The sequence below is a fragment of the Excalfactoria chinensis genome, chromosome Z (genome assembly GCF_039878825.1).
Source record: "Excalfactoria chinensis isolate bCotChi1 chromosome Z, bCotChi1.hap2, whole genome shotgun sequence".
Lineage (NCBI taxonomy): Eukaryota > Metazoa > Chordata > Aves > Galliformes > Phasianidae > Excalfactoria > Excalfactoria chinensis.
The window spans coordinates 63,823,680-63,850,556 of NC_092857.1; the positions used below are offsets into that span (position 1 = coordinate 63,823,680).

General features: G+C 40.3%; 1 protein-coding gene across 6 annotated transcripts in view; it reads left to right on the forward strand.

Annotated features, from left to right (window-relative positions):
* Positions 1-291: 291 nt before the first annotated feature.
* LINGO2 (leucine rich repeat and Ig domain containing 2) overlaps positions 292-26,877 on the forward strand; it is a 475,029-nt gene continuing 448,443 nt past the window's right edge. For all 6 annotated transcript variants that reach the window (XM_072359097.1, XM_072359099.1, XM_072359095.1 and 3 more), the window contains exon 1: positions 292-739. The gene's annotated coding sequence lies outside the window, so the exon portion shown is untranslated. The remainder of the gene's footprint in view (positions 740-26,877) is intronic.

Consider the following 26,877-nt stretch of genomic DNA (forward strand, 5'->3'; position numbering starts at 1 on the left):
GCCGCACCCCACCGTGGGGAATGGAGGGGGGGTCCGACTTCCGCGGCCGGAGCTGAGTTGGAGGGGGGGGGGGGGGGGGGGGAATGGGCCACACGCAGGAGGGCGAGCAGCCTTCCAGGCGCGTCGTTCCGGGTCCGCCCGTCCATCCTCACCCGCCGCCGGCCGCGGAGGGGGCGCGGACACCGCCCCGAGGCGCCGCCGCCGCCGTCGTCTCGGCGGGTGCAGCCGCGCGGATGGAGCCGCTCCGCCTCTGACAGCGCCGCCCCCCCCTCCGCCCGCCCTCACCTCGAGCTGGCGCTGCCTCCCCGCGCTGCCGGCGCTGCCGCCTCGCCTCGCCCGCCGCTCGCCCGCCCGTCCCCGTGGTGCCGGGCCCCGCCGAGGGGCAGGCGGACAGCCCTCGTCCTCACCCCCCGACGCGGAGAAGCGGACAGCGGGAGGAGAGCATCGCTCCGCGCGCCGCGGCTAGAGGTCTCCGGGGATGGACCGCGCTTCGCCCCCCGCCTCCGCCTGCCCGCCGAGAGGAGGGCGGTGACCGAGCGGCGAGGAGGAGAAGCACCCGCCCGCGCCGCGGGCTCGGCGCGACCCTTCTGCCGCCCGGTTAAATGTCACGGCTCTCCCCGGCTGCTCCCCGCCGCCGCCGCCCCGCGCGTCGCTCACCTCGGGAGGGGGCAGAGGAGGGGGCGGCAAAACCCGCCCCGGCTGCGGCGCGCCGAGAGGGAGCGCCCGGCTCCGCCGCCAGGTAAGCGGTGGGGGCAGCCTCGCTGCCGTCGGGGGTGGTCCCCGTTTGGGATGGGGAACTTTGCGGGGGGAGGGGGTGGGGGAGAGGCGGGAGAGAGGAGAGGAGGTGGCAGCGGGACGGGGGCGGCCCCACCGCCCTGCCGGGTTCCCCCCTCCCCCCCAGCTGCGGGACGGGGCTGTGGGGCGGTGCGGTGCGAGGGTCTGGGCTGAGGACGCAGTGATGACCGCGGTGTTCCCCCTTCCCCCCCCCCCAACCACTGTGGGGTGGGAGCCCTGCGGGGTGTCGCGAACACCGCCGTCCTTTGTCGCGGGGATGCTCCCACACCTGTGTCCGCGGTGGATGTGCGCTGGATGGAGGACGTGCGTCCCCGGAGCGGAGGTTCGGGGGACAGTGGAGACGATGCTCCGCGTTCTGCAGAGCGGATTTTGAGCGCCTGCTGTTGTAAGGGGCAGCTCCGAGTGCGGTACTCCCAAACACACACCTGGGGGAATAGCAGGTACGGCCAAGGCGGCAGAGCTGCCCGCCTCCACGCTGCCTCCCTATGTGGGGTTCTGCACGCCCTGTCCCACAGCTGCTGTGATGAACACCCAACGCTCGTGAGCGTTTCCCCCGTAGGTTTCCCTGCCAAGCAGAGAGGAACTGCAGTGCTCTCTCTTTATGTGCTGTTATTTCAGAATGCTGTTCTTTCAGAAGTAAGACCTTTTCATCTAGAAAGGCAAGCGTCAGAATGGTTCAAAATAAATTAGATTTAACTTGGATGGCTTGCTAAGTGTTAGTGGGGGGGGGGGGGGGAACGACACAACTGCTTTTTTTAGTGGCTTTGTCACAAAATGAGCCTTGCAGCCTTTATTTCAGTCAAAACTACAGCAGTGAGGGAAGGAAGTGAAAATGAGTTCTTGTGATGCTGAGGGAGGGAGGTAAAAGGCGACCCGTGAAACCTGTGCCCAGGGGTGCTCACGCCTGGTCCTGCATCCTTCATCCAGCACTGAGGGGTTTGCGTTGCAAAGAAGATTGCACCTGGAGCTGCTGCGTACACCTTGGGAGAATTATAGAGTGTTTTATCCATCATTCAGCAGCAGTGCTCTTATGCAAAAAAAAAAAAAAAAAAAAAAAAAAAAGTGAAAATCCAGTGGGAGGAGGAAGAGAAGGGTCTGTTTTGCAGTGAAAGCCGTGTGGGTGGGAGCCGTCTCCCCACTGCACATCAGCAGTGCTGCACCCTGTGCAAGAGGTGCTGTCCTGTGCATGCACAGCTGCGGTGTGGTTGGTGTGCAGTGGGCCGTGGTCTGCAGTGCTCCTTTGCATGGCTTCAGATACCCCCTCCAAAGATGGTCTGGGTTTTTTTTTTTCCCCAGATCATCACTTTGATTGATTCCCCAGCTGCTGTGCCACCTTCACACCTTTCTGTCCTGAGAAGTAGTGATTTTGACAGTGTGCTGCAGAACAGCAGTATCTTCTCCTTTTGGTAAACAGAAGATCTCTGAGAAGTGTTTTAAGTGCTCTGAATTCCCCATTGAGGAAGTAGGAATAACAACTCCATAGGATGGAGAGAACGCGGTGCGCTCAGCTCGGTGTGAGCAGTGTGGCTCGGTGGTGCAGCCCACAGCCGGGATTTTCTCTTGTAGGATGGAGGCATTCTGTGGAAGGGCTCTAGGTGGAAATGTTTTCCTGCACAGCAGCAAGAGGTGAAGGAATATGAAGTGTTAGAGAAGCTTGTCATCCAGACAGCTGTCCACCCGTACTGCCATCAGTGCTGCGTGGGCTGGTACTGTGGGTTGCAATACCCCGCAGTTAGGGAGAAAGACCAAAGTAACTTGCCGTTTGTGGTCTGAAGCCATGTCGTTTCCTTCCAGATAGAAAGGTAAGGAGGTCTGGAGGATGGATTGTGACTGTGCCGAGTTGAAAATGCCCCTTCATCTCAGGGGGTTTTAGGTCTTGTGTCAGACCTTCTGAATAACATCAGCCTTGGGTGGGTGTGGTTATTGGTGAGGGTATCGATGAGGATTCCGGTACTTTAAATAATTCATGCTGCTGTGGCTTTTGCCTTTGTTTCCCTGGGTTTTATTTTGTTCTTTTTGTTGGTGGGGAGGGGGATTTTATTTCTTTCTATTTTTTTAATGCCTTTTGGCTGACAAAAGGTCAGGGAATGTAGTGAGAAAGCAGTGCAGGAGCTCAGAGTGCTGGGTGGGTGTGCAGCCTGTTGGCTCATTGGCTCACCCTTTGTGTGAAGGTACATTTACTCCTCGCTGTTGCTGATAATTAAAAACACAGCTGAGGGACCATTAAGTGGATCAGTTTCACTGGATTTATACAAAACCAAGCACCGTGCTCCTTGTACCTCAGAGTTTGTGCAGCCACAAGTTTTTTTTTTTTTAACACATTATGTTAAATACAGTCTTAACTCTGCGTAATTTCTCCTCGTATTCTCTATGGATATTCAGGACATTGAAGAAAATTCTCATTCTTACTACTCATTGATTGGCGTTCCTAGGTCATTATAAGCCTGATTAGTCAAAGCTGTGTCTAATTATGAATTCTTCCAAACTACTGCTCATTTCTGATCGGTACAGTGACTAGTTTTGCTGTTTGTTTTCTGGAATATTTTTAGCTCATGCTTTTTTTCAGCCAGTCTCAGGGAGCTTTCTTCCCTGATTTGAAAGCAGAGGGAGAAGCTTTTGCTTCTTTTTCTGGAAAGAGTAACTTCTTTCTTATCTTGAAAAAAATATATATTAAAATGATTGAGGTAACTCTGTTAAGAATGAAATGGAAGTATTTGAAATTTATAAGCATTGCCACTCGAGACTGATGTTCATGCGGCATAGCAATCGATGGGTTTCTGTGCTGTCAGTATTATTCTCATGAGATCCTCTGAGTAGAACTCTTGTTTGGGTTCCTTGCCATCTCATAAGCCTTTGGATTCCCAGGGAACAACTCCATTCCTTAATGATGAGAATCTTTAGAGAGAGGAAACACAGAAGATAAACTGTCATCAGTGTTGTATAATGGCATTTCAGTGACCCATTTTCTGTTGATAAAATGCAAATCTTCTGTGTTGTTGTTTTTTTTCCCCCTCTTCCTTTCAGCAACTATCCTGTGAAGCAGTAGTTCATGAGCTTATTTATAATCATACTGATCAGAGCCGTTATTTGATTAAAGTCTGATCTCTCATTCTCTTTGAAACTTGAAGTAGATATCTATATCAGTAGGTTGTAGGCGAGTGTTTTTATATATTGGTACACTGTGTTTTCAGCCTGATGGTTATGATGGCACCCCTGTTAGGCCAATGTGGATACTTGGTGAACAGTATTCCATAAGGTGGACATAGTGAGCACTTGAACTCATCTTCCAAAAATACTGCTAATTACACTGGAATAGGAACAAAGTTGCCTTGAAACAAATATTTTTCTCAAGTGTAAATATTTTAAGCTGCTTTTTACCAAGAGTAACACTTCAGCTAATCTTTGTCCCTTTGTATAAGACAGGAAAGTCCCATTTGGTTTTTGGTTACAATTACAATCCAAATACCACCATTTAAATGACTCAGTGAAAGTAGGATGATCTTTGTTTTTTCAGAAAACCAGTTGTGTCTGAGGGAAATGAGTGCATGCATTTTCACCTGATGGAGCAATTACACAGACTGTTTAGAAAATTGTTTATTAGTTACACAGATAAAGCAACATAACTTATTAGCTGTCAATGTCAAAATTAAAGTTATGGTGCAAGAGAAAAAGGCAAAATGCTATCAAAATTTTATCATCCTTGTTAGTAAAACTATAATTTATTTTGGTAGAACGGGATTAAATTTAGCAGAATGATTTGTCTGTGCAAAATCTTGCTTTATTATGGAGCTTGTTTGATTAACTGCAAAATGTCAGTCGTTTGGTCACGATGAGTAAGAGTAATTACCCAAAGTCCTGTTGCTTTTTGTTTAGCAAGGATTTATACAACAGTAACTTGTGATTAATATTTTATTACCTGTAATAAATTTATGTTCTATTTTATGTTTTTAAAAAAAAATTATATATCTTCTCAAAAAAATTAATTGAAGACAATTTCATTTGAATAGGAGCAAAATCACATAAATAAAATTAAAAAAGAAACTGTAGGTACAGTGTCTTAATGGATATGGAATGGCAATATACATTTTATGTTTGAAATTGCAGCTTTTGAAGTTACGTTTCTTCTAACAACCATCTCTGATGACAGAGCAACCAGTGGGAGAAGGAGATCAGATTACAGGGACTTAATGGGGAGACAAATATCAAATCATTCTAACCATGTCTGCCTTCTGTGTTGAAAACATATTACAGCCACAGGGGTAACAGGCATTGAGGTAAGGCAGTGGCCTTCCAGTATGAATGAAAAGCTAATTCCCTAACCCCTGACTGCACAGAAAATAGGATTTCATGGAAGATCCTTCTATGTATGTTCCTTTCTCTGATAGATTTGTTTCAACTGAGCAAGATAGGGTGAATCATGCAACTGGAGAAATTAAATGGATTGATCTGAGAACTGGACTCGTCCTCCATCCTCTTCCTAGCATCTAATTGGTCTTTCCTCCTGTTACATTCTTCAGTTTGTATATGGTGAAACAGCATTAATTTCTTAGCTCCAGTTTTTGGCTCTTGGTCGCTGTGTCCATAAGATGCACAAGAACTCAGGGTTTGGTGAAGGCCTTGTGGATCAGCAGGTAGGCCATGAGTGGGAGCTTCTGCAAGAGAAGATCTTCTGAGGAGAAGCTCCATTTGGCTGCTGCAGAGTTCATTTCTGCAAAGCAAAAAGGTTTCTGTTTCCTGTAATTAGTTGCCAGGCGGGCTGGCACTCATGGTGCATGTGAGCCTCAGAGGTGCAGACCTCCAGTGCTGGCTTGGCCCCAGCAGCCTACAAGTGTGGTGCTGTTCCTGCGCTGGGGCAGCCATCTTTGCTGCAGCAGCAGGCTGCCAAGGAGTTTGATGGTGCTGTCATGGAGGGTCTTCCTGGGATTTAAGTTCTGGTACGTCTAGCCAGAATGACCTAGTTCTACAGCACAAATCATTGTGATTATAAAATAACAATGTTTCATCTTACTGTATCATTTTTATGGGTGGTTCTTGGTTGGACTTTGTGTGCTGGGCCTGCTTTGGATTCTGATGAAGGCTCCTCTTTAGTTTAAACTTAGATATGGTTAATGGGTTATGTTAGTGGCTCTCCCTGAATGTAGTAAAAAGGAGACATTTCTTTAGCTGAATCATTTAGTGAAGCTCTTTAAAGTCAATTACACTGAATACAGTAATTTATTACAGCAGTGGATAAGAAAGTTTCGAATGTCGTTGGTGGGCCATGCATTTAAAACAGTTTCTTCAGGAAGGCTGCTTATTTTTTTTTGTGGATGTTTGCTGTTACAGCTGTCTGATGTGAAATACTAGTGAATGCCTTTTAATTCCAGTAACTCTAGTTTCAGTTTATTAGAGCAGTAGTTCACTCTGTTGATAGACCAAGGGAAATATGAATGTCTGCAAACCTATAATTATGTCAGGAACTAATTTATAGCCTGATTTATTTATTTATTTATTTATTTTGTGCTGAAATCATACGGTACAGAAATGAAGAGAAATTATATGGGTACGGTTCAGATCTTTGAAAGAGATAAGAACGCTGAGATTTTAAAAATCATTTCTAAAAGGAAGCTCTCAAGAATTATCCGAGTGTTTAGGTAATTCTCAGCCTAATGTGGGTTGAAAGAACACCCCTGTCTGACAGATGTGTAAATATTTGTTTGTATCACTGAGGCCCGTAGCTACTTCTAAGTAAGTTGTCAGAGGCATCAAACATGACGCTGTTGGAAGGATTTGCAGCCACCGTGGGAAGCAGTGGTTGGGAACTCTGGTTAACCAGGTGGGCTGACTCCTAACTTCAGGAGAGAGATGCAAGAGAGAAGCTCCTTGGCAAGAAAAAAACTTCGGCTGCTTCTTAGGTTCTGGAGAAGAGTGGAGATTTCAAGTTGGTGAGGCTTTGCCACTCAGCCATCTGCTGATCTTACCTGGTGCATAGTACATCTGACGACCCCATTGGAGAAGAGTAGAGTTTGTTTAGTGCTTGTGACAAAATCCCAGGCTTCTGAAAGGGAAATAAGGGAAATTGATGTGGGAATTGGGATGTCAGTCAGTGTGTCTGTGAATGAGAGAGCCATATGAGCTATGACTGCCCAGCATCTCCATGGCTGGCCATCACCAGCAGAAGTGAACTGCATTTAACTTTCAAAATGGTGATGCTGTTTACTAGGACTGGCAGTAATTGTCCTGATGGGAGAGAATGTGGCCCTATTCTTCTGAGGGTTTGCGGAAGAGTAAACATTCATCTTTAAGAACCATGCCACATTACAAGACCTGCATCAGAGGTTCCTCTGCATGCTTCCAGTGCTAGATGTAGCCTTCCAGTCTATGGCTATCACATAGAAGAAAAGATAGAAGTTATGATTTTGAGTAGAAATTACAGCATTCACATTTAGGAACTTGAATAGTTTTTTTTTTTTTTTTTTTTTATTTGCAGTACATGCAAAAAAAAAAAAATGCTAATACAGCATGTATGGAGGAACTGATGAGAAATCAGTTGTGTTCAGATAAATATATGAGATAATCTAGAAGAATAAGCATGATTCCACATTTGGTTATTGTTGTGTGTATGGCTTTAGAGTCCTTTTAATGGACGTCTTATGTTTGGAATGCTGAGTGTGATCAAGGAAAGGAGAAAAAACCTGTCCCGTGCCAGCTTTTGACTGCTTCTCCACATGAACTGGCACACTTTGCTTTGTGAATGAAGTGCTCAGGCTAGAGACAAGTTTGAATGCAGATGTTAACAAAATCCAGTTTGGATTACAGAAGCCCTCAAAGAGCAAGTCGGCCAGTTTAACTTGCAAAAAAAAAAAAAGTTTTTCCACGCTCCCAGTGAATGTAAACCCTAGTACAAATAAGAATTGATTCCTATTGATATTTGTGTTTGCTAAACTAGATATAAGGTATGTAAATAATTTTAGAAAAGTTTAAATGGGTGGAAGTCTTGCTTAGTTTCCCTCACAGCTGTAAGGAGGAAGCAGTCACTATGAGACAGTAGGAGGGGGCATTCTAAGATATACAGCAGTCAAGCAGTTGGAAAAATAAACTGCAAGGGTATGGCTTGTATCCAGGGATTCTGAAGGAAATATGTAACTTAAGTGACTTCTAAATTGGTCATTTATTTTTGAATATTGTGTATGACCTGGAGGATAACCAACGGTGAGGAAGAAAAATGATGAGGAATTAATAGGAAGTTGAAACCCGTCAAGGTAATTGAGGAAAATAAGTTGTCAGCAACATCTAGGAGAGTGTATCAAGAAAATGTAATGCACTTCTGATCACTTTAAGGAAGCACATGGTTCTGTGGTTGAAATAGTTCCATACAACCCCTTCTCACACTTGTGGCTTAGCATGAGTGTGTAGTTTCAGGCTTACTATTGAACACTTCTCTTATTGAGAACATATTCCTTCAAAACGTTCATGATGAAGTTGTTCATGTGTTGTTTTCATCAACATTCCATCTGTGGATGTGAAAAGGGTCAAAGTTATAAGTGTGTTAGGGATTTTGGAAGATCCAGTGCTTGTGAAGAAATAGACATAATTTCTACTTTGATTTTGAGGTAATTAAGTACTAAGCAATGTAATGCATTGGGGACTGCAAAACAAGTCATCAGATATCTCCTGTAAAGCAATTACAAATACTGTGAAAAGACAAGCAAAAGTAGTTTGTCCTTTTTATAGCTGAGAATAAAAAGAATTGACCTAGATCTCTTTGGTAATTGTTTTGGACTTCCCCTAATGTAAACCATTTTTATGTTGAGATACACTTGCTAAAGCTTTGGAATGGAAAGATGTGAACATAGTGAGGCTATTTAATATTACACATTCCAGTTTTATTTTTACCATTAGATAAACAAAAAGTTATCTGATGGGAAAAGAAATCTGAATTACAAAATACTTAAAAATTAATAATACATTAACCAAATATTATTGAACAGAGTTTCAGTCTTATAAAACTTTGGAGTTAGTTCATCTAGAAGTGCCTTTTTTTTTTTTTCACTACAGAAAAAGGCAAAACAAACCAAAAAAATGGTATCAGCGTATTCTCTGAATACCACAAGAAGTCTTATGCATTATGTCATATTACACAATTGCTTGTGTGTACAGTGGTTTATTTCTCCTTATTGGGCTTCAGCTGGCCTTCTGAAGAAATGCACATTGCTCACTGAGCATCAAGCTGTAAGAGCCGCCAATTTGGTTATTGCTGCGCTGCTAAATCATCCTATCTTGTGAACATGGTGGTTTGAGCATCTAGTGCCAGTCTTTACAGTCTTGCTTAAAAATGGTTCAGATTTTACTTTGCAGCGTGCACAGACAAACTGTCTGGAGAATTAAATTGGCATCCAGTTATAATCCTGTAGAACACTATATCTTGATACTAGATTAAAATATTAAAATAAGTAAGTTTACCATTTTTACTTACTAATAAGCTTAGAAAACATTATTTTACTTCGGGGTGATTGTTAGAACTTCCTGAGACTTCTTCATTTGAGTAAAGGTCAGGTGAGTGCTGCAGTTGAAGAAGTGACTTTGATCAGATTTAGCAGCTTCTAGCCAGCAAGCGTTCACTACTTGTTCATTTTAGGGTAGCACTGTTAAGTATTTCATGCATCTGAAGTTTTGTGTTTGTTTTTTTTCCCCCACTGTTGCTTCTTGGAAAGGGAGAGAAACTATTTCCATAGGTTGCAGTTGAGAGACACTTCTGTTGATGTGAGAGATATTCTGTATAGAGTATTTAAGTTCATCACTGTGGAGGTTCTCTAAGAGAATAAGAAATTTGCATCAAGTCTGACTGGATTTTACACTTAAATGTTTAATCTGTATTACAGATTTATTTATGTGCTAACTAGGTATTAGCAACACATGTAGGGACGCTCAGTAACTGTGTGTAACATATCAAGATCTTACATGGGTACATCTTCTTCAGCAGCCATCAGAGCCTCACATGTTCTGCAGCTTTTCATATCTACTGAGTGCAATGTGATTGTATCTCAGATCTGATACTGATTGTGAACACCTATGAAAAGTTGCTCATGGTTTTGAGCCCATGATGAACTACCAGTACATTGTTATGCATAGGTTATGCTGCTTCGAAAATTCTGTAGGTCTTTGTTCATTCAATCTGAAGCAAAAGGTAATTCTGTAGTACATATGTAACAGTAAAGTCTATTTTGTCAGTCCTGTAAGAACAATTAGTTATTTTTTGAACTCAGCAGCGGGATTTATAATAGTAGTGCTTGCTGAAATTTGCTCTGAGATAGATATATATGGCTTCGCATTCTTCTGGAACTCAGGTTCTGTGATTCTGTGTATACTAGCAGAAACGACCTGTTACATTTTCAAGAACTTGTGCAAAAATATGCACGCATTTTTGCACAAGTTTGCAAGCTGACATAAGAGCATTATTTCAGCAAATTGCAGCTGTTACGTAGGTACTCTGAAAGATCAGAATAAAAGTATGTTAACAGCAGGCACAGATCATAACATATGTGATAAATAAAAAAATACCAAGATGTCTGCTTTATGGACTGTGTTTGGAAAATAATTTTTATCCAAGGAAACAGAAATTTAATCATATTTACAGCTGGGGTTTCTAGCTTAAAGTACCAACAGGGCCATTTTCTGCAGCTGTCAAGAAAACAATTCAGACCTGTGTCTGAACTGTGTAGCTTCTCTTTCTCCTGTAGTTTCATTACAGTTCAGAATTCATCAATATATCCTGCCTAGGTACCTACAGCGATATTGCTGGGTGTTTTTATTTCTGTGCTGTTCTTCAGAGTACTGAAAAATTTAGCTCTTACCTAATGCTTTGTAGTTAGGGTTTGCTGAGTAGGTTCTTCTTGTGGGCCTGCTACCTACAGCATTTTTTTTTACCTTGAAATACAAGTGCTGAGTGACAAATGGCTGAACTCTGATATGACTGATTATTCTCTTATGGTTTGTTACACAGAAGTTTTGCCTTAGAATGTAAGACAGAAATGAATCTCGATTATCAATAATATTAATTCTGTTTGCAGCCTGAATTAGTGCTAACTTTTATATTTATGGTCACAATCACTAGATGGCAGTGCTCTATGGTGTTTGTAAATTGTTGTATTTTGCTTTTCTTTGTGAAGAAAGCACTGCTGTGCAATAAACACATTTCTATGAGTGGACGGCTCTGACAGCTCCACCCTTGCTCAGAAGGTGTGCTGAGGTGTCATCCCTGCAGTGCCACTGTTAGGGAACAAGGTGAAAAAACATTGGACAGACTTAAAACCAACAGCACTGATAAGCTGCCAAAGTAAGGGAGCAGAAGCTGCTTTTGTTTGCATTGATTTCACATGGTGTCTTGTCAAAGTGTGAGGTACTGAGTCCAACACTGAGGTAAATATGCTATGGTAAGGAAAGGAGGTTTTGAAGGAGTTATGTAAAGCCTAGTGCCTTAGGGGTCCCTAAATGTTGGTCTGTACGTTCTCTTCCTCATGTTGTTTGGTTGATATCACACACTGGCAGAGTGGAGCTCCAGGCCTGCTTCCTGGCTTATTTGAACAAAGATGTGAGGCAGTACACTTGTCCAGTGGCTGCACATAAATGGGAATGCCATTTTTCCCCAGTAAAGCTTTGTTCAGAGTTTCATCAGCTCTTCTAGCTGGAAGTGCTGTCAGACCTGCTCTCACTAGAAGCTCTCCTGATGCCAGGCCTGTTTTGCAGCTCTCAAGGGCAGGTGGCTACACAGTCAGCATTGGCAGCCAGTGAGCATTTGCTGTTCTCAGATTTTGAGCAGTGCAAGAACTGGACACTGGTTTGCGAGCTTGACCTCTGAAAGAATTTTTAATGATAACTGTGCCAAATTCTATGTGACATAGATCTACCTGTTGTCATTAAAACTGTGGCTCAACAATAACAACTGTGGTTGTTTCAGATTTGTTGCAGAATAGGGATGTGTCAGTCTAGCTTTGGGGAAAATTAAATTTCACTTCCATACATTCATGCTGTGTAGTATAAAGACTGAGAAGCATTAAATGAAAGCCTTTATTCCAGCATGTCAATTAAAATGGCACTTAAAAGTGTTTATTGTAGCACCGGATTTAGTGGCTGTGCTGTCAGTTTGCTAAAGCTTGTTGTTATCTATTCATTTTTCTTTCCAGCTTCTAAGATGCAATTACAAAAAGCCCACAGTGTTCAGTTTAAGTCATTCAGAAAATAATTTTGGAAGATGAAACAAGAAATGCATTGAAAACAATATCAAAGTTTTTGTATTAATTACTTTTCAACACAGGCTTTGTATTTTATAATGAAAATACTTCTGAGCATGAAACAATGCATTTCATTATGTTTTTACCTAATTTGGTTGTTGTTATTTGAAGTAATCTCTAAATCTGATTTTGGTAATAATGACATGCTTTATAGAGAGCTAGGTGAAAATGCTTAATGCAGAAGACAGTAATTTTGGAAGCTCTCAAGGGATTGTTAAAGAAATCTGTAAAATCAAGTTTGTTTCATAATCCATCATTTCTGAAGTCAGAGTTCTGGAGGCCGGAGGGTGGTGTTGTCACCTGTTAATGACCTGTTGAAGAGGATGTCAATTTACCTATGCTTTTAATAAGCATCTTCAAAGTAAAGTAGAATGCAAGATGAGACAGCAGTTGTGGTAGCTTCACATTGAAAGAATCTGGATTGGAACATTTTTTTTACCTGGATTTTGAGACCATTGCTCATGTCTTCATTCGGAACCACATAAGTGACAGAGGCACATCAGGATAGGAATACCTGTTTTTTATCACTTGGCTGTCTGTAAGCTTGTGTCTGATTTTTAAGTGTTACATCTGAGAATTGCGCACATGTAGCGAGGAAGCCATTTGTTCACCAGCACCTGAGCTAGCAGCCTTGTTACTAATGTCTCACCACTGCTTTGAATTGGAGCCTCATTCTGTCTTCATTTCTGGATATAGTTCACTGAATTGGTGAGTATCTTAAGAGAGACTGCATGAACAGCAACCAAATACCAGAAACTGTCATACAGACTGCACTGTAATAACAAAAAAAGTCTTAAAATGACTCATTTTCTTTTAGTGCTAGGAAAGTGATTTTACTAACACAAGAAAACATTGTTATGCCTAAGGCTGTTCTGCATCTGCTTGACTCGAGTCAGACTAAGACGACTTCCCTTGTTGCCCTGCTATCAGTTGTAGCTGTAAAAGAGAGCAGGCACATATTTCATGCTGTGCTTTTGCAGGAGAATGGGGCTGCGGCATTTCTGATTTCAGTTCCTTACAGAAAGCTTCATCAACTGAGGAACCTCTTTTTGAGTAAAAAAATAAACAAAAAAACCCCCAGCAATCTGAAAGGGTAAGTCAGTTGTTTTGCAAACTACCCCCTGGTTTGCTCTTTGATGAAGCAGTAATCTGATTATTCTACTAAAGCATTTCTTACTGTTTTACTTGAAAACTTCAAAGGTCTTAGTGGATTGTTTGTGTTTTGAGGTATTAACTAGTTTCTACTTCAGAATGAAAGCTGGTCTTTTTTGTTCATAGTATTAGAATTGATAAATGGAGAGTGACAGAGTGCAATTCTGAACATATATGTGACAGAGCACTGGAACAGGTTACCCAGAGAGATTGTGGAGTTTCTTTTTATGGTGATAGTCAAGATCTGTCTGGACACCTACCTGTGTGATCTCTTGTAGGGAATCTGGTTTAATGGGAGCTGGACTTGGTGGTCTCCTGAGGTCCCTTCCAATCCCTACCATTCTGTGGTTCTGTATGATAGATGTGCAACACTCAGGTTTTACAGTCATCACAGCAGTAATTTGAGTCCATTCTTTGTATGACGGTAGAGAGTATGTAAAATACCAATTTTATTCATGAGTATCATAAGCTCTTCTGTAGGCACACAAACGGGAAGTATTTTTACAGTTTTGTAGGCATGGTGACAATGGCTAGATATCTTTCCAAAACCATTTTGCAAATCTTTAAAGCTGCTATGGTTGCTGCAGTCTCATAGAAATGTATTTACGTGCTGTAGAAAATCCTGTAGAAAAGCCTTGTTAACTAAGCTAAGCAGAAATATTTTTAATTATGAACTGTATAAGGAAAATAGCTTGACAGAACTACAGAAGAATGCTTTTGGTTATCCTAGAGATATCTAATGACCTGCTTAGTCCCCTATATTTAATGAAGATTGCACAATAACCTAGAATTTCAAACTCGACGAAATGTATGCCTATTGTAAAATCGGTCCATTTATGAAGTTGTGCTTCATGTATGTCTCAAAGGCTTAGCTGCACTGTCTGCAATGAGTATGCTGAATTGCAGAGAACAAGCGTAATTCTGTTGCGTTGCACTGCTTTTTTTTTTTATTGGTAGTGTTGTACTAATAATTTGCTGAACTTGTCTCTGTAAGGAGGCATTGTTACAGCTGAATCTCTGACATCTGCTAAAAGTCTTGGCAGTGAACGTCATATAAGGGTTTATTCCTTGTACGTGTTTCTGGAAATGCCTGTGCCAGAGTATGCACAGCCTTGTGTTGATTTTCAGAGTATTTTTGAAATAGTAGGAGAAAGTCACTCATTGCATTGACAGATCCTAACATGTGGGTCTCAGAAATGCTGAATGGTGTACAGCTAAGAATCAAGGTTATCTTTTTACAGATATTTTAGGAAAAGCAGACTCGCCCAGAGGGACAGCTAGGTTTCCACGGAACTTGTCTCTTGGCCTCTTATGTTTTGAATTATCATGTGCAAACCAACTGTAGGATAGCAGGTCTGTAAACTCTGCGCTTACAGATCGTCCCACAAGAAAGGTGAAATAAGGTCACTCCATCCTAATCAATAGGGAATAACCTGTCCCTTCTTTAAGCACCATTTTCTTGAATACCATGCAGCAGAAGTTGGATTTCAGCTGGCAACGCTATGCATGTTCATACAGAACATTCTTTTATTTTTGTCAAGAAATTCAGCATTTCTTGGAGAGGTTCATTTTTATTTTAGGAACGTGGAGAATTTTTTGGACTTACTGCTGCCATAACATGTTCTTCACAGCTTCTGCCACCAGGAAAAAAAAAAAAAATAAAAATAGAAACACAAGGTTTGATCGAAAAATATCTATAGCTGTGGGTTTCTTTTTACTTCCAAATGCTTCTTAACTGTTGCAGTGTTTCCCAAATTGTATTGTGATTACAGGCTTTTCTTGAGTTGATTTTGATATGTTGTTTTCGACTTACAAGAAGAAATACATAAGTGTATCTTTTTGCCAGTATGAAGTGTGCCTGTCCAGCAATCTGTTTCAGTGGATTTTCACAAAGATGTTGTTTGAAATGCTTCTATTTTTATTTTCCAACACAGCTACTCCGCAGCAGGATTAAATCTTGCTGCTACCTTAAAATGCAGATTTTGAAAGACATGTCTTTCCATTCCATAGATTCCTGCAAAGGAAACTGGTTTTGAAGCTGTCATGACAGTAGAATTACATTCTTTCTTCAGCACAGTATCTGATTCACTGAAGCATGCTATCTGGTGAAAATGACTGAACCACTGAGATTTCTGCCCAGGGAAGCAAAATTGTGTTAGAGGTAAAATGAATAAATAAATAGATTAAATAGGACTGGGTCTTATTTGATGGGAAATGGTTTGTCTTTGTTTAGATCCAGTGCAGTCAGTGATGCTGGTGTGATTTCTATGAGCCAAAAACTGACTTTTAACTGTGAAACTTCATGTGGTACTGTGAACGGTTGATCAATTTTTGGCCTATCAGGATTGCTTAACAACTAATAGACAAAACCAAACAAGATACAAAAATGCTGTATTTTATGGCTGAAAGTAGATTTCTGTGTTGCATCTGAGGAGAGCCACAAAGATGTGAAGGATCCTGGAGCATCTCCCACACGAGGGAATGCTGAGTTACCAGGGTCTGTTTTGCCTAGGAAAAAGGGGACTGAGAGAGGATCTGATAAGTGTTTATAGGTATCTAGAGGCAGATGGGAGGCGAATGGATGAGGCCAGGCTCTGCTTGCTGCTGTGTAGCAGTAGTACAAGGAGTACTCTGTGAATCTTTGGAAGAATCATATGGAATCTTTACATTTTGAAGTCTGGGAAAAAAATAAAAACAACAACAACAAAAACACCATGAAAAATGCAGTAAAGTTCTGAATTTTCTTTTAAAAGTTGTCAAGAGCTGAGGTTTGCATTGGAGTCAAGCTTTTGCTTGATCAGCAATCAGAAATTTATATTGGAAATGAAAATCCATGAATGGATTGGAAATGATCGAGGTGTGGTTTAAGCAGAACATCCAGTTGAAGTATTTACCTCTCATCTTTGCCACTGAAGCACTGTCTGTGTGAAACTGGTGGATTGCTGATACATTTTAAGAGGTGCTCTGTAATGGTGTTGCCATATTCAGGGTACTGAGGAAGATGCGAGCCTGCCAGTTAAGTGCACCTGAAATCAATGAATATATGAAAAGCCAAGAGTGGAAATATCAAGATGCATATCAGTTGTTGGTATTACTTTGTGCAGACTATTTTCCTCTTAAGATCTTAAGATGACAGAAACTAATTGCATGATGCAACAGTTTCATGTCATGATGATTGTGTGCCCCGGTGGCGCAGCGGTAGAATTCCCGTCTGCAACACCAGGGGGCCCGGGTTCGAATCCCCCCTGTGGAGCAGGGGGTAGAAGTGCTGCTCTGCTACACAGAGGGCTCGAATCCCGGGAGTTGGACTCGATGATCTCTAAGGTCCCTTCCAACTAGCATAATACTATGATACTATGATACTATGATATGATGATGTATGTTGGAAGGTACGTTTCTGTTTTTTTTCCGCTGGTATAGCTTAAACCATCTTTCTGTCTCAGTCATCTTCCTTGCCCCTGTTTGTCTCTCTTCAGGGAGGTTGTTCTCTCATTAGCATTGTTTGCTCCGCTTCTGATTGTTGTTGTATAATTAGGTAAAGTACTCAGCCACAAAGACTATGAGCAGTTGCATGAAAGGGTTTTTGAGTCACGAGTCAGCAACGTGAATTACATGAGACACAGATAAACACCTGTTTGATAGGAACTTGGAGCTTAAAGACTTCCGCAAGACATCCCAGGAATGGACTGTGTAAATCCTATTCTCAGAGGTTGTACACTGAAGCTAAGAACAGTGTATTATCTTGGTACAGTGTTAATGTAACAGATACTGTGGAGTTTTGACCGGTAATTTGTCTTCTGTTGGAAAAAAAAAACAACAACCCACAAAAACAAACACACACACACGAATGTTTGCCTCTTTTTAGGATGAGGCTTTTAAAGTACTGTTCTTTGACTCTTGATTCTTGAAACTTCCTGCCTGTCACTCAACACTGCACCTGCCTGCCTGTCTTTGTTTTGTCGTTTGTGTGCTGTGCAGTTGCAGTGATCAAATTCTCTGTTTCAGAGGCTGCAGAAGAAGTCAACACTGAGACTCTTAACGAGTTTCGTTAGAAGGAGATATCCTTGGGGACTCAGTACCAGTCCCACAGCATTTCTAAGGCTTCGCTTGGCATTCACATATGTAACGAGCATCTGTTTCCCAAGGGATACCTTGCATTTCATACAACTAAGGGAAAGACTTATTAAAAAAAAAATAAAAAAATAGAGGAAGAAGTTGAAAAGTGAGATATAAATACATTCTGATCTATTTCACCCTGGGTGATTGAGCTAGTATGAGCTCAACATTATTCTCATCCACTTGCCCTGCAAATAGTCCTCAGGGAGTAGTTTTCTGTCAGTCCAGGCTGACCGAATTTATCAGAAGCAAGGTCTCATATTCAGTGCCAACCCCTTTCTTAGTTTTCTAGCAGTCTTTAGTTACATAGGTAGTAACAAGGATCTCATCCAGATGAAAAAGACAGTTGCATTGTTTTTTAGAATGGATTTGGTGTTGGGTCGTCCTTTTGAGCATTTTTGTAGGTAGAAAAATGTCATTTGGGTAATATTACGAAATTAATCCAGTGACAAAACTGGGACTGAAGCCAAATCTTGAAGCCACAGAGGCAAGGATTTAGCTGATGTGGTGGCCTGTGTGCCTAGAGCTACATACTAGTCCTTTGTAAAGCTTCCATGATGGTAGTTGCTTTTTTTTTTTCCTACGCAGGCTGTTTTTACTGCCTAGAATTTGAGCCCTCTGAGGCTTTATTTACAACAACCTTATTGAAAAGGCTCAAGTGTTTGAAGAGGCTGGTAGAGATGAAGTTAGTGCTATATTTCCAACATGAGAACACCTCTGAGCTGACTCAGTCTTGCCCTAACTGTTTGTCCTGTGATAGCAATGCTTCTCCAGCTTCTAGTGATGCTAGTTTATTCTGCTGGAGCAGGACATCGTAGGTGTAATACAGGTCTCCGTGTTAGATAAATCAAGTAATTTCCCTTTATCAGGTCGCTTTCTTAAGAAAATTGTTTTAATAAGTAGATGTTCTTGTAATGTATTGAAGAGTAGATCAAATCAATTACTCTAATATGGACATATTTAGTAATTTTTTAAAAGCAGGCATAAAGCAGATTTTCGCTTTATGGCTTCTTTCCCAGGTGTTTTTGCTTCAGCTAATTGGGGGAAAAATGGGGAAAAAACAAACACAGTAGTTTTAAAATCTTTACAGTGTTCTTTACTGTAGAGCTTTGATAACTTCAGGATAGTATCGTGAAATCTAGAGGGTTAGCAGTAGTTTGGTCTGCGGACATAGGAAGTGTCTTTGGAGAACACAGGGTGATGAGTATGACTGCTTTATTGATTATATACATATGAACTGGAGAAGTAAACTGTGCTTTGTTGTCACTTGAAATGAAGTGATAACCTTTTATTCAGAGTAATTATGAGTAGTACCATGGAAAAATAGACAGTCATTCACTACTGCAATTAATGTGTAACTCATATTGAGGACATGACGTTGAAAGTGGTACTCTGCTGTGTAATCTCCAGTAAAGTGCATGCATGGAGGGAGGTCTTTCTATTTGATTTTAAGACTTGAAGCAGAAGTGCTTCATGGTTTCTTAGTAAATGGACATCTAAACAAAAATTCTAATCATCAAATCTTTGCTTTCATGGAGACTCAGCAAGGAAGTTCTTTTTGCTAGACCGGGTTTCTTTAATCAAAGATGAGGAATATGGTCTATTGTGACATTATCCACTGCTTTGATTTTTGGGTTCAGTTTTACCGTCCAATAAGGCTGTAAAGTGGTGCATGTCATGGCATACTTAGAGATTTGGTTTAATTTGAGATAATACCAAATTTTCAGAAGTTGTTTTGCAGGGGAAAGCTAAAAATGAATTAATAGCGGTTGGACCAAAATATTTTGAGTGGTGTTTGGGTTTCCATTTCATCTTCATGTTTTCATGTGTGCCATCATAACATAATATAAACAGAATTTGAAAGGGGAAGTCATTTGGAAGCAGAACATTTTTGACATTGTCAGAACATATTTTCCTTTTTGTCTCCAGAGTCAACCTCCATCTGAAAACAACTGGATTTTGTGCGTAGTTACTGTCTAACATGTATCTTGTGATGGAGTGTAATTCACCAGCTTGCTCTGCTTTCTGTTTCAGGTCTGTTATCATTGACTTCAGGGATGTTAAAACATGACCAGAATATAGGCCAATTAAAAACAAGATTGATAAAATAGAATTAGAGGGTGGTGCAGGGAGGGGTGTATTGAAAATGACCTGATAGCAAATAGGTGAAAAGACAAAAAATCACTGAACAGCAGAAATACATCATCACATACCAGACTGCCAACTGCACAGACGAGACTTCAGTGGTCAGTTAGCTTTTATTTGAAGGTTCAGTTCTTAAGTTCAGAAATTCATGCAGAGATTTTGGACTGCCTTAGAAATGCACCACTGAAGTAATACCACTTAGGAATGATGCTTCCTGAGCACGTTTTCTTTATATAGTGTTTATTTATTTATTTAGTCAAGGAATATCTGTGCATGTATATCCTTCCTTTAAGAATACTAGCTTTCTGTCTTCCTCTTGAAGATTTTCAGATTGCTGTAATTGTGCTCCTTTGGTTAGGTGGGAAATAAAATTGCTACTTTCAAACTGTTTCTTTAGCTAGTTGTGAATTGTTTATGTAAGCAGGTTCAAGTCTTACTTGTAAGAAAAAGCTGCTGTGAATTCTTTGGGGAGTTAAAGATTTCAACAACTTGAAAATTTCTTCTGTTTCTATCACTATCCGTTCCTCTTCTAGTCTCTCCCACTTCTGTCAAGAAGCGAAAGCCCAGAAACTGCTTACTGATGCTGATGTTAAGTTTAATATATGCCATTTGCTGCATTTGAGTGACAGGCTGTGCTAACTGTGCCGACAGGCCTTATCAATGGCGAACACAGTGTTTACTTAGCACCTGGGCAGCTGTCCAGAATAAGTTTGTAAGTGAAAAACAGTGGCCTATCCCTTTTGCTAGTGAAGAGTCAGAACTTATTAAAAATAAACTGTTACTTTTTTTAATGATGCTAAATTTATGTGGTCACGTAGTCTCTTGGCTGCCTGTTTAAAGACTGTTCCTTTGTTACTGAATCTCATGTGGGTAATCTGAGCCACTCAAAAATAGGTAAGTCGAGCAAGGGCTGTGTGACTGCACATGGGATGATTTTGCAGGATAAGTCTTAAGTGGAGATGTGGTGATGTTTTTCATGAGAAGATAGCTTAGTGTTCCTTATGTTTCTGCAGATAAATATGGCTTGTGATATGTGTGGAAAGTACACATCTCAGGCAGCTGATAAAGGGCACATTAAAATGAATATTTCCTCTTCTTTCATATTACATCCACACCTGTGACCATGATTCTCATAGTGGGTGGAGGATATTACTTCAGCTGCTGTAATAAGTTCTGAGCTGAGTTTAAAAGATCAAAAACTTTTCCTGTTGGTGTGGGCATGCATTTGAGAAGACATAAGAACTTAATATGATAATTAAATCAATAGAGTGAAAAAGGTGGGATAAAAATGCAACAGTTCTGAGGGAATGTTTTGTGTTAGCTGCTGTGTTATTTCATTTGGGCTTTAAGTATAAATGAGATTAGGGTGTGCGTGCAGACTGTGCAGCCCTGATTTTCAGTTGACATGTGGTTTTCTGTAAGATACATTGCTATGGGTTTAATCACATTGTTTTGTGATTATAAGTAGATCTAATAGAGTTGTGAAATTACACGTATGTTTATTTTAGGAGCTTTGTAGTCACTGTTCTGAGTTATACCACTTTTATTTCTTCAGCACTGAAATAAAATATTTTGGATTCTTAATTAGGAGTAGTTGCCTTAGAGCTATCAAGAAGAAAAAATTCTGAAGCTGATTGTACTTCTTTCTGACATCCATGTTCATCCAGGACTTGGTAGCAGACCATCAAAACCTTGTCCTTTCCCATTGCTGAAACTATTCACTCATTTTCAGGCAGAGCCTTTTCAGAAGTGTACTGAGGCACTTATTCCTCTACCTGACTCAGTCTGCTTCTCTGGTAAGGATACAGAGGGTGACATTTTGAAATAGTGTTCTTTTATTGTTCGGAGTGGCATTGTAGCTGCTGATGTTAGTTAACACAGTTCCACGAATGTGCCATCAGATTCTAGCTACTACAGATGATTTTTTTTATATAGCTCTAGTTTCATTGCCATTTCTGAATCATAATGCCAATATAATACTGGGAATATATTGCATTACTTCTATTTAAACAATTACTTTTCTTTCTATATTGGCTTTGACTGGTGGTGTACTTGATCATAATATCTTTGTGAGAAGGTCAGTTCTAAATGTAGATTACTAGTCTTAATATACAACCAGTCCAGGCCAACTCTCATCCATAGATCTACGATCCAGTACCATTTCTCCCTCAGAGATTTATGCATCCATCAGTTTGCCCTTGGTATCATTCCTTTAATGTGCAGGTACTTGATACTGAAGATATGGATGGTTGGTTGTTTCATAAATCATAAAATAATTGAGTTTGGAAGAAGCCTTTGTCTGTTCAGTCTCCTTCTTGTCCTGTCTTCCTCTCCAGGTTTCCTTATGAAAGAGTTAGAGTTACTTGGAATCTTGTGATGAAGATCCCATTTGTGCTTCATTCTCTGTAGCATCCTTAAACTGTTCTCACTGTTCTTTAAAGGTGGTAGACTACAGAATACACTGTGGTGCAGATTTGTACTTCCTGTCTATCAGTAGCATCCTAGAATCATAGAATTACAGATTTGTAGAGGTTGGAAGGCAACCTCTGGAGATCATTCTCCAGAATTCTGTCCTAAAGTTGCTACAGCATGTCTCACAAATAGGCATCCAGATAGGTCTTGATTATCTTCATAGATGGAGACTTCAAAACCTCTCAGAGCAGCCTGTTCCAGTGCTCCATCATTCAGACAGTGAAGTTCTTCCTTGCATTAGCATGGAGCTTCCTGTGTTCCAGCTTCTGTCCATAGTCCCTTGTTCTACTGTTGCTTGCCACCAAGAAGAATCCATCCCCGATGACTTGACTCCTGCACTGTAGATGTTTATTGATAATGTTAAGATCCAACACCTCAGTTTCAAATAGAATTAGAATAGAATAGAATAGTTCTGTTGGAAGGGGCCTTCAAAGATATCTGGGCCAACTGCCTGCCCACTTAAGGACTAACCAAAAATTACAGCAAGAGGATATTGTCCAAAAGTTTATTGAACACTGATGGCATGGAACATGGCTGTTTTGAAGTTCACTTTGTATTCTTTTGCTTCTTCAACTTATAATTCTCCTTCACTACAGTGGTTAGAGTTTTTTCTTTGTTGTTAGGACACTTTGCTGTAAATGAAGTGGACAAGCACTTAGTTATCTTTTATTCTCTCCAAGGAAAAGGTAAATTGCATGACTAAAAGTAACCTTTTGGAGGAAAGAATAAGTAAAACTTATAAAATGCATCAGATGAAAAAAAACAAAAGAAAACAAAATAATAGGTTAGTTTCCTGCATTTACTGATTGAAACATCTAGCATCTGCTTTCCTGAGAGCAATGCTGCTACCAGTAGGGATGTGTAGAAGTCATCAACATGTATGGGCCTGACTGAGATGATAACCTGGTAGCAGTCTTAGAATTGCTGCCCTGCGCAGTAGAGCAGCTGTCCCTTAGATAATAGGGTACTTACAGTTGTCATATGAAACGAATGCCCAATAATGAGTAGCTTGCTGGTTAAGCACATACCAAGGCTTTCATCAGATGCTCAGTCTGGCAGTTCTCTTTATTTCGAAGTGCTTTATCTAATAATAAGAATCACAGATACATACAAGAGTATTCATTTGGTACTTCTGAAAGAGACAGTCCAAGATAAAAGGCAATAATTAATAATTAAATTAGCATTCAAAGTGAAATGTCATGAGCCATGGGATGGTGTTATAGGTAACATGCGATTTCCAAGGTGTATAATCTCAGACATTTAGGGAAACTTAATTAATGCTTTGCTTGAATGAAACCAAAATTCACAGCTTTCAAATCATCTCATCATAAACAAAATAATTAAAAAAAAGTAGAATATGTCCATTTGTGATGAAAGTCTCTATGAGTTTTCTGTTAAAAAGTAATTGTAACTTTTAACTTAAATTCATAAATCATGTAACAAAGCATAATATCAGAAAAATATTCCTCTGTTGCTGATCTAGATATGAACATCTGATATTCTCAGCTAAAAATCAAGCCAGCTCATGAATCTTAAAATCACAGAATGGCTTGGGTTGGAAGGGACCCCAAGGAGCATCAAGTTCTAACCCCCCTGCCACAGATAGGGCTGCCAGCCTCCGAGTCTGCTACTAGACCAGGTTGTCTAGAGCCCCATCTGACCAGATCTTGAGCATCTCCAGGGGTGGAGCATCCACAGCCTCTCTGGGCAGCCTGTTCTATCACCTCACCACTCTTTATGTAAAGAACTTCTTAAAATCTTAAGTTGGTTTTAGCAACTGATTTGTAGAAGTATCCTAGAATCAGTTGTCATAGAGTGTCTTGGGTTGGAAGATACTTTCAGGATCGTCTGCTTCCAACCCCCATCTGTGTGCATAGTTGCCACCTACCAGATCAGTCTGCTGAGGGCCCTGTCCAGCCTGGCCCTGAGTACCTCCAGGGATGGACAATCCACAGCTTTTCTGGGCAGACTGTGCCTCACCACCCTCTGAGAAAAGTATATATTTGGATATAAGGAAAAAGTTTATTACAGTAGGGGTGGTGAAGCACTGAAACAGGCTGCCCAGAGATGTGGTTGATGTTCAGTCAGGGGAGTTGGACTAGATGACATTTAAGGATTCCTTCAAACTCAAATGATTCTATGATTGTAGGAAATATACAGGTTTAGACTGCAATGTGAAATCTGAATTCATATACTGTAAGTTGGGGCTCTAAAACTGAATAGTGAGCAACTGGCCATAACATTTAAAAGGTTATGAAGTGTAACCATAAACCATGAAGACCGTGATTTCCTTTCAGATTCTTTATGCATTAATAATTCATATAGTTCCAGTCTTGTACAGTTGTAAGCTATTTTTCACTTCAATAACTGACAGAGAATTTGTTAAATATATATATGTATGTTAAGATATTTAGTAAATTACTGCATACAAGACAAGAATGCAGTTGAAAATTATCTTAGTAAATATGTGAGGCATGTCCATGAGTGGGCCTGAATATTCAGGAATTTTTGCATCCTAAATTGAGTGAAGATAAAGATTGTTGACTTTAATTTCAGTAAGTTCACCAAAGTAAACCAAAAGGAGGGTTACAGTATTAGGACACATCCCCCTTACTTTGCTAGTGGTAAATTAGCCTTCTTTATAACTTTAAGAGGGAATAACTAATGGTCTGTACAATATATCACAGAGAAAATAAATCCAGAATTGCCTTTGATTTTTAAAACCTCATTTCTATTCTGCCTGGCTTCTACGGAATTAGTCCAATTATACTTCTTCATCTTCGTGTACATCTCTTTCCCAGAAGAGCAAACCTCCCCTGTATGTGGCAGTGCGGAATTACGTTTGGCAGAAAGAAGACTGATTTTAATGAAATTATACAAATAAATAACAACCTGGGAGACACTAGGATCTTACATAGCCATTTTCAAACTGTCTCCAGGGGTTTTCAAAATGTGTAAGAACCCTGGAGACATTACTGCAAGCAAAAGATTGAAGTTGTCTGGGTTGCCTACTCTAGTGCTCACTCCATTTTCCTCCCCTCTAGGAAGCTGAACTTCCAGGGAAATTTTCAAAAATGGAAACCAACTAGAAACAAGTAAGGATACCAGTGGCTAACATGCTGCAGTTATGCTTTGGCAGTTAGATAGAAGGAAGTAACTTCCAGATCACTCACCTCACAGCTTCAGTAACTTTAGGAAATAATAAGAAAATAAATAATGAAAGTACTTGTTGCGAATCGGAGAAAGGCAGTTAATAGCTTTTGTTTCTTAATAAGAACAAATTCTTCTGTCACGGATGACCCCTTTTTTACCTTTCAGGAAGGTGGAATCCACTGGGGAATACAAAAAGCTAAAACCGCAGCACTTTGCTTGTGGAAATTAATTTCTGTGCCTCCTGTGCTGAGATGTATTCCCATAAAACATTCATAAGCCCAGTCAGATGGTGAATATGCAGGCTTCATACAAATGAATACAAAATACGCATTTGAAAATATAAATGTATAGCCAGGCAGAAAATTGCCAGTCTAGAATGTGTACACACAGACCAACGCATAAAAAAATAAATAAAACCACTAATGGTTTCTTTATACTGAAAAATACTGTAGTGTGAGATGATAATACGTTGTCCATTCTGCAGTGGTTGAACTGAGAAATGCTTCTTAATTTGTTATGTGGGTATATAAAGTATAAGGATAAACCTTCCCCATGAGGAGGACAGCAGTTAAAAAAGAGCCTGTGTAGTGGTGTGAATTCCACTTTTTTTCCACTCTCTACACATAATTAGGAAAAAAAGGATATTAACTGATTTGTTTGTAGGTTTGCAAGTTCTTTAGCAGCAAGCTATGCAGGGTGGAGTAGTGATGGTGACACAATTGTCTATATATTTGTACATCTGTGTTTCTATGGTTAGAAAGCATGATTCAGCATTGTTATTCTGGATTTTCACTTTTCACTGCAGGAGAAGAATCCAAGAGAAATAAATATGCTACCGACATGTAAGGCTCCTTTAAAAGGAGTTAACCATGGTGGTGGTTTTAAAAGTGTGAGTCATTAAAATGTGGGTGTTGAAGAAAGTTGATGAACATCTAGGTGTGATTGTTGTGTCCTGGTTTCACCTTTCTCTAAAATACGCCTCTTCAGGGCACAAATTACGCACTGCTTTGTGTGGTCTCAGGGATTCCTTTGCCTCATGTATGGTCTTTGAATGTGTGATTGACAAGAGATGCTTGTTTTCTCTGTGGTAGCCTGAAGTTTTCCACATTAAATTGAGACAATGCAGTAAAGTAGTGTGTTTACTCTTAGTGTGCCCTTGTTTCAATATTTGTTCAGTGTTCGTTTCTTTCTTCCCTCAGTAAAAATAGTGGGTTTGCTAACTGCCCTAATGTTGTTCTCTGTTTAAATTAATAGTACTTTCAAATGTCTGAAGGACATTTTAAATGCAATAGCAGAGATTCAAAGGTATTACAGAGGCGAGGCCAAACCCTGCTGAGCAATTTCTTCCTTGATGTAATACTCCATCTCTGACTGACAGTTTTGGACACAGCATGTAAAAGTAGCAACTTTTCCCTTTATTGTTGGAATAATATATTGTTGAAAGGGTTTTGTAACAAAATATATACAGTTAGTACAATTGCATTAATATGAATTAGAGTTAGATAAGTTTTACTTCCATGTTATATATGTCAAAAGGAGAGAATACTTTAACAAATTAGTAAATATTTTTAGGGATTGATAATGTGTGATCTTTAAGAAAAGCTTGGTATGATTTTTATTTGATCTATATTTTAATTTTATCCTAGGGAAAGATAATGTCTTGGGATGATACAAGCATAACTTAGTGTTAAAAGATGATTTTAGTAGTTTTGGCCTAAAGCTAACTTAGAGAACTACTTCAATTTATGCAGTAACCTGCTGTGTTTTAGGTCAT